The 12534-nt window shown below is 38.8% G+C and overlaps 1 pseudogene; it reads right to left on the reverse strand.

Annotated features, from left to right (window-relative positions):
* Positions 1 to 10074: 10074 nt before the first annotated feature.
* On the reverse strand, positions 10075 to 10887 carry LOC133774965 (heat shock cognate 71 kDa protein-like; annotated as a pseudogene).
* Between the last annotated feature and the right edge of the window lie 1647 nt (positions 10888 to 12534).

The raw sequence follows: 12534 nt of genomic DNA on the forward strand, positions 1-12534 counted from the left end.
CAAGAGTATGGCCAAAGGACTTCGGCCCCTGCCACTCATGTGGGAAACCATGATGGATTTCCTGGTTCTTGGCTTTGGTCAGGTCTAGACTTGGGGATTTGAGACATTTGGGTATAAAATGCAAGATGGAAGGTCTCTCTCTCTCCTTCTCTCCCTCTCTTTCTCTGTTGCTCTGTCTTTCAAATACATGGTTTTTTAAAAACTTCAGTTAGAGAATTGTTACTAATAATATCTGATTTAGAATCTCTAATTGAGCTTCAGTTGCTTGAATGTTATGATACTGTGTTAAATGAAGTGGTAATTTTCCATACATAACAACTATTTCATTAATAAAAATACTAGATATTTTTTAAATAGATACATTATGTTAATATATTTTAAAATAAAAATGATAAATAAGAAGTTGGAGAAGTAATCATTAACTATAGATTCTGAATCCACAGATTCAACTAAATGTGAACCAAAAATATTCCAACAATTAATTGCACATATATAGAAAGTGTAGAGACATTTCTCTTGTGACAATTCTTTAAAAGCACTATATAACAATTATTTAAACAGAATTTATATTGCTTTAGATACTATAAGTAATTTAAATATGAATTAATGCATATGAGAGAGTTTTATGTACAAATTATGCATTCCATGAACCAGAAACTCAATCCAGGCCTCCCATATGGGTGAACAACATCTAAGTACGTGAGCAATCACATGCTGCTGTTGATGTAGGAATCAATTTTTATTATAGCTAAGAAACACATAATTAACTTAATCTCAGTCTATCTCCTAAGCATAGATTTAGAAAACAGTTATGATAAGCAACTACTACTAGCTCAAATAAATAAACAGCAATAGTATAAAAATTTGTACCAAATTAGTATCAAGAAGAAATATTTGCATCACTTTCAACAGCTTCCAAAGAATTATCAACTTCCAACACTTAAATAGTTCAACCAAATAATAAAGCTTGGAACACAATCTGGGTATTTTTAACTTCCAGCCCATTGTTCTTTCCTTTCAGTCATGTATTGAATCAGGTGAATGGCTAATGACAGTGAAGTCTGTTGGACAATTATGAATGTCAAACAGGCAACCTTTTTAAGAAGTGAGATGAGCCCTGTGAAGACTTAATTTAATCTCAAGAGCTGTAGTCTAACAGAAAGCACACATCTACCATCAAAACCTTACTCTTTCAAACAGAGTGAGTGCCCCCATGTTTCAACTACAAATTCCTACATTTAAATCCACAGTTTGCCAAGCTGGCTGGAGATGGCATCAGTGCCACAGAATCCATGAACATTCTCAACGAAGTTGTGATCCAATACCCTGATCTACGACTGATGGATTTGACATTGACACATGATAAATTATGGTTCCCATGAGGGATAGCGACAACACAGGCAAGCTGGACCTGGAGAAGTTCAAGTACCTGTGGAACAACAACAAAAAGTGGTAGGTCATATACAAACATTTAGATGTTGAACAATCCAGGTCCATCTGTAGCAGTGAGCTGCTAGAGGCTTTTGAGACAGCAGAGTTCCACCGCAATGATCATCTCTAGACATGAGCATCTGACGCTATACAGCTGAGGGAAGGCACCTGGAATTTTGACAGCTTCATCAGCTGCGTGGCCACACTGGACTCCATGCTCTGTCCCTGCAAATCTCTTGACAAAAATAGCACTGGACAAATCCAGGTGAATATCCAGGAGTGCCTTCAGCTGACTATGTAATTCTGAATAAAAACGCCAGACCTGTTTCCTTAGCATCTTGCTTTAGGAGTCACCTTGCACATTGGTCTTTCCCAGGGCTGAACCTGTCTGCGGTCATATCTGCATGAGCCCTGAAAACCCACAGGCCATTTGTTCTTCCAACCCTTGGCATCCAGCTTCTCAGGCAACAGCCAGAGGCCAACACACACCAATAGGCCACACTTGTGCTTCCCGTTGCACTAAGGCATTCTAGCATGCTCTGCCCAAGGATCACCCTACTCTCACGGCACCTGTCTCATACCCTCTCCATAAGCTCTGTCTGGCGTCTGTGCCAAACCAAACATTTGTGTTTCTTCTGTTCTGAAGTGCTATCTCTCTCAGCTCTGGAAGGATCACTCCAGTCCCTACACCACCTATACACTGAATCACCAAGCCATTCCAAGTCCATACAATTCAGTGCCTTTGTTTTCTGCTTCCAATCTACCAGACCCAGGAGGAAATTGCACTCCTATTGCTGCTATCAAAAATAAATAAATGAATAGATAAATCCAACCATGTTTCTGCCTCTATCTTTTCTAGTAGTCTCCCTTGCCATCTCAGAATATTATCATTCTTTCCCTTTCCCAGAATGACTGAATACATTCTCTTGATTCTAGCCCCCTTAAACTACTGTTAGATACTGGACATTAATTATCCACCCGGTTTCTTTGTTTTTTAATGTTTATTTTTTAAGGATATTTCTATTAGTTTTCTAGCACTACCAAAATAAAGTACCTGAATATATGATTATGTCTGACAGAATTTTCCCTCTGTACTTAAAACACATTTTCATTGAATATAGAATTTTAGACTAACAGCTTTTATTTCATTACTTTAAAGTTGTTGCTCCACCATCTCTGCCTTGACAAAAGGTCAGCAATTAACATTTTCATTGTTCATTTATATTTAATGTGCATTTATCTATGATCATATTTATGATTTATCACTGATTTTAGAGCAATTTATTATACTGAGTCCTTTTAGTTATCTTTATAGTTATTGGTTTGTATTTCTTTCAGCCTCCTTGATCTGTGACATAGTTTTCATCCAATGATATATTATGTTTTTTATTTTTAAATCTGTTTCTCTTTGAATTGTGTGATACTGTTCCATGTCATACTTATGTTTAATTTTTATTGCATTTTTCTCTTACTGTGCTTTATTTTGGAGAGTTCCTGTTTTTAGGTTTTTAAATTTTCATGTCTTTACTTCTGTCTGTATATTTTTTATCATTGCATTTTGAGATCTTCTTGGCTCTAATATGCTGATTAATTGTTTGGCTTTATCTATGATAATCTAAATATTCTGAATGTTAGTTCATATCCTTAAGCATAATCATTGATGCACATTCTTTCTTCTCTCTAGAGCAAAAGCTCCTTTATCATGGCTCTATTCTCAAAAACATGCATTTTGAGGGCGAGCATTATAGCTCAATATCTTAAGCCATCTCACCTGCAGTGCTGACATCCCCATACAGGCACTGGTTCAAGTCCAGGCTGCTCCACTTCCAATCCAACTCCCTGTTAATTACCTGGGAAAGCAGTGGAAGATGACCCAAGTGCTTGGGTCCCTGCACAGACATGAGAGACCTAGAAGAAGCTCCTGGCTCCTGGTTTCACCTGGTCCAGCCCTAGCTGTTGTGGCCATTTTGGGAATGAACCAGTGGATGGAAGATCTCTTTCTGTGTATCTCTCTCTCTCTCTCTGTAAATCTGCCTTTCAAATAACTAAAGTTTAAAAATTCAATACAAATAATATACTTCCTTTCTGAAATACATTGTTAGTTCTCCTATTCTCTTTATTATACTAATCAAAATTCAACCTTTTAAACACCTTTTTCTCCAATGTCCTTTCTATCGAGCAATGACAATAGGTCTATAAATGGAAGTGCTGTAGTTGCTGCTTAGCTTACCAACAGGTTTTCAATACAAGAACACAGAAAGGGACATTATAACTCTTCTTACTTAAACTGCTTTGTTAACTACAAGAACATTCCTGCAATTATTTAATGTCATCATAGAATTTGTATTAATTGGAATTAGTTTTGTTTGCCTTCATGGATTAGAAAACTATCAAGTTTACAGTGGCTTACCCAAGATGTATGTTTAATTCTATCTACCCTTAAGGAGTCATAAATCGACAGATAAGGAATACAGTTATCTTGCCATTGTTGTAGTTCTAGTATAAGAACCTCTGGTTCTCTGTGATTATTCAAGTTACAGCCATGTCTACATTCTAGGCAGCTGACGTGAAGGAAGATAGCTGCAGAAAAACATCCTTTACATCCTAATTTATTTTTAATTAGTATGATACAAATACAGAAATTTGCATGAAACAAATATTGATTACCTACCATAAGATATTTTAACTATTGCCTGTATTAAGAGATATGATCTTGCCACATGGCATAGAAATCCTCCACTACCACTTCAAAAACACCAGTTTTAAGGGTGATCACAAATGACTTTTATCATAAAACTTCTTTACTTTCTCTTACAGATTTATCACTTAAATGAATACTGCTAAACTCATTATGATTTACTTTTGCCTGTAACTATATATCATAGTAGTTTCCTTTGGTTTAAGTCATTCTCTCTTCTTCTCTCTCATTTTTAATGATTCCTTGCAGTTTATTTGGAGAAGAATCTCAATTATGTACTGTAGAGTTTTTTTTTCACAGTCAAGATTTTGTTAATTGCATTCCTTGTAGAGTTTTTCATGTTGATATGTTGGTTGTCATATAAATTGTAAGCTGGATGTACAGGGTAATATAGATTCAGAAATGATGGTTTTCTGAGATTGGCAAAGTGGAAATACATTTGTAAGAAGCACCCAGTGGTTCATTTTCTGTTATATGTTAAGTTACCAGCCAATTATATATTAAGTTACAAAATGGTGATGCTACAATTCTATAATTCTTCCTTCATTTACTTTCTGGAATACTTCTATGAAAATAAATTGTTTTTATCCACTATTTTGTCAGTCAGAGATTAAGTGTGAATAACAAAGCAAAGGTATTTTATTTTAATTTATAATTTAAAAATATTTGGCTGTCTAACATAGGAAAGAGAGGACCAACTTGGTATTAGTTTTAGGGGTGGGTGGATGCTAATCATAATTAATGAATTATAATGTAATTAATTTTCACCTTATTTAAGTAGATTTTTATATTTACATGTTGCAGTTTTTTGTGAGTGAGATACTCAGAGTTCATTGCAAAAGAGTTTTGGACCTAAGTGTTGCATGATAGTTTTCTTTCTACACTGGATTCCAAGTTGAGTCAAGTAATCTTGTATATCCCATGCTCTATACCTACAATAACACATTTCCTCATAAACTTTACTTTATTTTATGGGAAAATGACATTTGACTATCAATGTGAGTCTTCTGTGAGTCAATTTCCACTAATTTCAATGTTTTTATATTTTAATGTAGTGAGTTGAAAATTTTATATCCATTTCAAATAACCTGCTACTAATTTCTTCTTTAAGCTCTTCAATCTTGAATACAGATTTATAATGCCAAAAATATTTATTTTGGTTTGTTTTATTCTGTTTCATTTATTTATTTATTTTCTGTATACATATTTATTAGAGAGACACACACAAAGAAAGAGAAAGAAAGAACTCCAAGACATTGGTTTGCTCTGCAAATGTCTACAACTAAAGCTGGTCTGAGGCTGAAACTAGGAGATGGCAATGCAATTCAGGTCTCCCATGTGAGTTGGAGGAAGAATTCAATTACTTGAATCATCTCAGCTTCCTCATAGAATTTACTTTAGCAGGTATGTGGATTCAGGAGCCAGAGCTAGAAATTGAACACAGATACTCCAGTGTACAACAAGGACATCTTAAGCACTAGATTGAATGTTTGATTCTGAAGACATCCTCAAAGTTAAAAAACACCTTAATAGGGGCTGGTGCTATAGTTTAGTGAGTAAAGCCACTGCATGCAGTGCCAGCATCCCATGTAGATGCCTGTTTGGGTCCTGGCTGCTCCACTTCTGATCCAGTGTTCTGCCATGGCCTGGGAAAGCAGTAGAGGAGGTCCCAAGGACTTGGGCCCCCGTGCTCACCTGGGAGACTGGGAAGAAGCTCCTGGCTCCTGGCTCCTGGCTTCAGATCACACAAGCTCTGGCCAATGTGGCCATTTGGAGAGTGAACCAGTAGATGGAAGACTTCTCTTTGCCTCTGCCTCTCTGTAACTCTGCCTTCAAATAAATAAATAAATCTTTTTAAAAAAGCCACATTAACAGAAAGAATGAACAAAGATGCCTTCAATAGGTGCATTGGAAGGCTTGACATAGCTGTGTAAAAATAGTAAGCTCCAGATAAGCCAATAGAAACTTCACAAATATAAATACAAAAATAAAAAAGAATGAACAAACAAACATAAATGGAAAGACATCAGGAAATTTTGGAACAATTTCAAAGATGTCTGTTGGGAAGATGAGGCTGAAAAGTAGAGTTTACCAGGTTCCCATGCCTTTATGCCTCCTTCTCTTTGTGCCTCCATGGTAACCGATGTCATGCTAACCAGCATATCCCAAATTGCCGTAGCTGTGTTAGGCAACTGTTTGGCTCTGGGCCACTTTTCCTGTAAGCCCACCTAAGCAATTGGGGGGCATAGATGTGACTATTTGCCTATGGATGTGAACATGTGAAGGCAGATGTGTGGATGTATGTAGATGTTCTCTGTGTGTGTGTGTGTGTTTGCACATGTGTGCACGATCACTGCCACTGACACAAAGATGGATACTTCTTGTAGCAGGGCTGCTATCATAGGCTAGCGACGGTTTGCTGTGTATTTCTCACCACCACTGTGAGTAAAGGGGGAATAACCCTACAAATGGCTTCACATGCTCTCTGACCTGTTGGAATCTGAATCCACTTGGCTGGGAAATGAGTTCTGGACACACACTTTGGTGTCATTACCAGCATTCTTTTCTGGCTACTAGGGAATTTTTTACGCATCAAGGGTGGAATTCAGGAGTGGTTAGCCTCAAGTTTGTGGCTCTTGGTAGCTATGGCCTTGTGGGTCACGTGCCTTCCCAGGAGTTGCCTGGAGTAGCAGGCTCACCTACTAGTGTGGAAAAGGCATTTCATTGCTGAGAAAGATTTCTGAGAAGATGGATGCCCTTAGTTGCATGGGCTAGTAGGATGTGTCTTCCTAATCACCCTGTGGGTAAGAGGCAATGCCAGATCACTGGTGGCAACCCTAAAAAGAGGTCTGACAACAGCCAATGCTGTGCATGTGGTCCTTCTCACTACCTGTGGGCAGGAAATAATGCTGAGCTCAAGCACAGATCTGAGAGCAGTGGAGCTTGCAGTGCCTCTCAGAAAAAGGCAGCAACTCTGAGAGCAGCTGGGCTGAGTTCCCTCTCAAGGCTGCACACTCTACCTTCACCCTTTCTGGGGAAGGGTTGGGAAGAATGGAGCAGCAACTGCAGCAGAAGTGGGAGAAGCAACTGGATACCTTGACTGCAATTGCCCTGATGAAGCAATAAGTGAAAGAGATCCAACACCAAGGAAAGGAGCCAAATTTCAACATAAAAGGGTGACAATACTCATCTATGTGGACATTTTGGGCTGACCTCTCCCTGGGGTTGGGCACAGGGCTGGATATGTCCTCAAGGGGGCTTCAGTAGCAGCACCAGATAGGAGCTTGAGGTGACAGAGAAGGTGAAAGTCAGCCAGTGTCCTACTCCTTCTCTTTGGTGGAGAGCATATGGCAGTTGCAAAGGCAGTGACATTGACAGACCCTGAGCAAAGTCTTAGGGCCTCAGAAAAGGTGAGCAGTCTTCTAGAAAAGGGGGCAGGTTACACAACCAGAGTGTCTATGTGGTGAGGAGCACCAGGGCTACCATTCTTTGTGAGGCAGTGGGCCAGGACACCTTGAAAAACAGGATCCAAAGCCTAGGTGGCACATGGCTGAGGGAAGATGGTGATACAACTGTTGAGCTCAAGAACAGTTGGTGGGAGGCAGAATGAAAAAGCAAAGGGGGAAAAAATAAAGAATAATGCAATTTGTGCCCTGAAGGGAGGAGTCATCTCCCTGGAGGTTACATCCATTACCAAGAGATCACCCAATAATTGCAATGGTTGGATCCTCTGGTGGTGAGGACAATGCTGAGTCTTGAGTGTTATTCAAGGCTTCAGAGCCACACAATTATGGAATATAGTGGTGGAGAGGGTCCTGCCCTTGGGGATAAACCCACAACAATCAATGTCTTTGACTGGGTACTCAGTCTTACCACTGTAGCATAACACCACTTTGTGTCATGATGGATTTAATATGGTATGATAGTACCCTGTGACGTTATTTGAAGATTTAAAAGCCGTTATGTCAATTAAGCTGATCCATATGGAATTGCCCCTTGAAAAACGACTTTATTGAACTTTTGATCTAATCAATGGATACAGCCCAATAGCTACAAACACCTTGTAGATTGGTCAGTCTTGAACGGTGGCCAACTGATCAACTTGTTGGATGTACACTGGCTTGCCTGCTAGCACTGCAGCTGGGCTGCCTTGGAAGGTAACCAATGCCACTGACCACAGTGGACTTGGTATTGAAATCACACTTGGACCCACATAGAAACCTTAATGAGGAGTGATATCACAAAACCCAGTCATAGTTATAATTTGTTATTGTAACATGTATTGTTATTATGGCCTTTGGATGTGATATTCCATAATTCTTGTATAACTCCTCTCACAGGGACTTTCCAAAGATAATGTGCATGTAGATTGTAGACAAAGAGATGGGGGCTGGTGCTGTGGCACAATGGGTTAAAGCCCTGGCCTGAAGTGCTGGCATTCATATGGGTGCCAGTTCAAGACCCGGCTGCTCCACTTCCAATCCAGTTCTCTGCAATGGCCTGGGAAAGCAGTAGTAGATGGACCAAGTTCTTGGGTCCCTGCAACCACATGGGAGACCTGGAAGAAGCTCCTGGCTCCTGGCTTCAGATCAGCTCAGCTCCAGCCATTGCAGCCAATTGGGGAGTGAACCATCAGATGGAAGACCTCTCTCTTTCTGCCTTTCCTTCTCTCTCTGTGTAATTCTGACTTTCAATAAATAAATAAATCTTAAAAAAAAAGACAAAGAGACTTGAAGAAGTAGAGTTTTGAGAAGATGAGGTTGAAAATTGGAGTTTATCAAGTTGCCACACTTTTATACCCCCTTATTTTTCTGCCTCCATGATAACCAATGTCATGGTAACTGACAGGCCTATGACTGCCATACCCTGTTATGCAACTGTTTGGCTCCAGGCCACTTTTGTCTGTAGGCCCATATAAGCACCTGGGAGTATGATTATATTCAACTGTTTGCAGATGGATGTGGATATGCAGATGCAAATATGAGGATGCATGTGGATGTCTCTGTGTGTGTCTGTGTGTGTGTCTGTGTGTGTGTCTGACTGCTGCTACGTACACAAAGATGGATACCTATTGTAGACCAACTACCATCATGGGCTAGTGACTGTTGTATATTTATTTGCATAAAGTAGGGATAACCCTACAAATGACTCTGAGTTGTTCTCTGACCTGTGAGAATCTGAATCTACTTGTTTGGAAACTGAGTTCCATAAACAAAGTGTGACATAGGTATAATTGGAATACCAGGAAGACAAAAATCACAGACCTCAAAGATCAGAGATTATTAAATGGGATCAAAAAAACAAAACAGACAACAATCCAGGCATATATTGTTCAAAATGCACAAAATCGAAGAGAAAGGAAATCTCAAGTCTGAGGTGAGGGGAGAGATTAAGGAATCATCTTTCCAAACTTCTACCAGCAAACTTCTAACCTTAAATCTGCAAACAAGAAAAGAGGAAGCTGAAATTTAAAGTTGTGAAAAAAACAAACATGCTTACACAGAATTTTATAAATGCAATGAATTTGTCTATAAAATGAAGGGAAAACTAAAAAGTTGGTTGGGCTATCTCAGACATTACCTGGCCCTACTTCTTTCCCCCACTTTTATCTATGTCTTTTTTCCCTTTGTCTTTCTTTTCTTTACCATGTTCAGTTGAAATTCAATACACACAAGTTCTCATTTAAAGGATTTTCCCTTAGGAGGGAGTTTTGGTTGATTTTGAGAATCCATTAAATACTCAATTGCTTTTTTTTTGTGCCAATTTTAAATGTAGGCTTATTTAAGACATCACATTTTCCACTTAGATACAGTGCTTATAAAGTGCAATGTTATTTCTTTTCCCTGTGTACTTTTTCCATATTCAAGTATTGAGAATTGCCCAGTAATTTACTATGGCAGCTAAACTTTAAAACTGCTACAGAATTCGTTACAAGTTTGGGTCCTTCCATCTTTTACTGTGTGGAACAATACTGCATCTACACTGGGGTTGGCTTAATCAACCTCTTCAATGGTGGGCCCTGAGGAAGCACCATTGGATGGAGGAGCTCCCCTACCAGGGAAGCCCCCAGGCATTCCTCCAGGCATGCCTCCTGCACTCTGGTACAGCTTGGTGATGAAGGGTTTGCAGACTTTCTCCAGCTCTTTCTGCTGATGTTCAAATTCTTCCTTTTCTGCAGTCTGCTTCTTATCTAGCCAGTTGATGATTTCATTGCATTTGTCAAGATTCTTCTCTTTAACCTCATCACTAATCTTGCCTTGAAGTTTTTCACCCTCAACAGTTGCGTTCATGTTGAATGCATAGGATTCAAGTGACATCTTAGAGGACTCCTTGTCCGTCTGCTTCTCATCTTCACTTTTATACTCCTCAGCTTCCTGGACCATACACTCAATGTCTTCCTTGCTCAAACGGCCCTTGTTAGTAATAGCGATCTTGTTCTCTTTTCCTGTACTCTTATCCACAGTAGATATATTAATGATGCCACTGGCATCAATATCAAAAGTGACTTCAATCTGAGGAACACCTCAGGGTGCAGGAGGTATGCCTATGAGTTCAAACTTGCCAAGCAGATTGTTATCCTTGGTCACGGCATGCTCATCTTCATAAACCTGAATGAGCACACCAGGCTGGTTGTCAGAGTAGGTGGTGAGAGTCTGTGGCTGCTTGGTAGGGATGGTAGCATTGCCCTTGATGAGGACAGTTATGACTCCACCAGCAGTTTCAATACCCAGCGATAGAAGCACCACACCCAACATCATTACTTATTGATACCTGCTACTGAAGTATGATTCCTTCTATTTCAGTTGCTTGTCTTAAACTTTCTTCTTGAACTCTGACTTGAATGGCTCTTGGCTTTTTGAGTCTCAGGCTGCACAGATTTCATATCCCTTAACTGCAAGTCTTCTTGCACAAATATTATGCCAGGGAATCTTGTGACTGATATCATGAAAGCCTTGTAACGATTGGTGATTCCTTATCATGGCCTCTTTGGGAAGACTTTATATCATAATTTTTTGGCATACAGTTGATGAGAAGTTTTCTTTTTGGTATCTAACCTGCCTTTTCTGTTTTTGTGCTTGGGTTTTGGCAGATCAAAATGCTATATTGTGGCTGGCATTGTGGCATAGAAGGTAAAACCTCCACTTGCAGTGCCAACATTCCATGTGGGCACCAGTTCGAGTCCTGGCTGCTCCACCAGCTTCCTACTGATGTGCCTGGGAAAGCAGAAGAGGATGGCCCAAGAACTTGGGACCCTGCACCCACATGGGAAAGCCAGAGAAAGCTCCTGGCTCCTGGCTTTGAACATTTGGAGAGTGAACCAGTGAATGGATGGTAATCTCTCTCTCTCTCTCTCTCTCTCTCTCTCTCTCTCCCTCTCTCTCTCTCTTCCTCTTTCTGGCTTTCAAATAAATAAATCTTTTACAAAAATGCTATATTATCATTATTTTCTTTCCATGATCCTCTTCTTGCTATCCCAGTTTGACAACACTTCCTAATAGTGAAATAGAACAGAACACACAGATTTCTACCTTTTTGGGTACAATTTAGTCATATTGTCAAACCTAGATTCAAAAAAGCCTGAAGAACTGTATTTTCTGGTCTACTATATGCCCAACTTAAAACTGTGGGTTCATTTCTCAAGGTGGTTTAAAACCATGAGCTATTTAAAAAATAATTTCCTTCAAAGATAAAATGGAGATTAAATATTTGTGTATGCTTTTTAAATACAGAAGCATCATAATCAGATTTGTTTTTTAAGCCAATAGTTTGTTTATTTCTATGTGTGACTTGGTATCTAGAAAAAATCATTATTGCTTAGTTCCTCTGTTATTCTCTCCATTCCTATTCAGGAAGATGAATTAAATTATTGGATGAACAAATGGAATAATCATATCCTATGAGGTCCTCAGTACTTTACAGATTGGCTAGAAAGACACATTGAAGAATTGTAATCTATTCGCCTTTTTTTGGGCTTCACATATTGTTCCCTTAGCACCATATTTTGTTTTTCTTTGATATGTTTGAAGTTATGAATGCCTTGTGCATGGAATAGAATCTTTACTACCAGGCAACACTGTATTATGATACTTGAAGAAGGAAAATCCAAATTTAATAAAGTAGGAAGAAAACATGTGTCAAGGCATCTTTAATAAGAAACAGCTTCAGAGGTCAGTATTTTATGTCAGAATTTAAAACAACTGCAATAACCAGGAATGAGATAGTGATATAAACATTATTCCTTGGGGATAGTATACATGCTTAGAATAAAAATCTTGGATATAAACATGATATTTAAACAAGCTTAGGAAAAACAGTGTGATAAGCTATACATAATGTGATTTAATCTAATACAAAATCTTTTAGCATTTGCATCCCATTTTCTATGCTTCAGACTAATGTCAACG

The sequence above is a fragment of the Lepus europaeus genome, chromosome 16 (genome assembly GCF_033115175.1).
Source record: "Lepus europaeus isolate LE1 chromosome 16, mLepTim1.pri, whole genome shotgun sequence".
Taxonomy (NCBI): Eukaryota; Metazoa; Chordata; class Mammalia; order Lagomorpha; family Leporidae; genus Lepus; species Lepus europaeus.